Here is a 979-nt window from a genome sequence, read left to right as displayed (position 1 = left end):
GACTGATGTTTCTTCAGAAGAAGGGTCTAGGCCCGAAACATCAGTCTTCCTGCTCCTCTCATGCTGCTTGGCCTGCTGTGTTCATCCAGCTCTACACCTTGTTATCTCAGATTCTCCAGCATCTGCAGTTCCTACTATCTCTCAGACGTGAGAGAAGACTTCTTTTTCCCAAAGATCCCGAAAAGACCCAAACAGAACTATAATGGTAAGTATATGTGAAAACTGAAATTATAATTTATCTGAAAACCTGTTGATCCCAAGATTTTCAGATAAAGAATTCCCAATCTGTACATGCCCTGCATCCCCTTTATCTATCCTGCTTGTTACATCCTCAAAGAATTCTAGTATGTTTGTCAGGCATGATTTCCCCATCGTGAAACCATGATGACTGTACCTGATGATGTTATATATTTCTAAATGTTGTGTTATTATATCCTATATAATACACTCTAATATTTTCCCAATATCAAATGTTAAACTAACTGGCCCATAGTTACCCTTTTTTTGTCTCCTTTCCTTCTTGACAGTTCACTAATCCTCTGGCACTTTTTTTAGAATCTTAGGTCTCTTGGAAGATTACTACCAGTGCATCCATTATCTCTGCAGCTACTTTCTTTAATATTCTGTAATGCAGCCCATCAGGCCAGAGGCCTTACCGACCTTTTTTCCCATCAGTTTCTTTGGTGCATTTTCTCTAGTGATAGTTATTGTATTTATTTCCTCTCCCTCTTTTGACCCTTGATTGTGTAGTGTTTTTGAAATACTTCTTGTGTCTTCTACAGTGAAGACTGATACAGAATATTTATTCAACTCATCTGCCATTTCCTTTATTTAAGTTTAAGACACAACTTTCTGCCCTCAAACTGAATGTGAAGTTTTATCATGTAGTGAACACTGTTGCTTGAAGAATCCTTTTCCATGAGATAAATAATTATTCCAGTCTCATTACACTTTACAAGGTCTAAAGTAACCTGTTCCC

This window comes from Rhincodon typus, chromosome 8 (assembly GCF_021869965.1).
Source record: "Rhincodon typus isolate 14 chromosome 8, sRhiTyp1.1, whole genome shotgun sequence".
In the NCBI taxonomy this organism is placed as follows: domain Eukaryota; kingdom Metazoa; phylum Chordata; class Chondrichthyes; order Orectolobiformes; family Rhincodontidae; genus Rhincodon; species Rhincodon typus.
Note: the sequence above shows the minus strand (reverse complement) of the source record.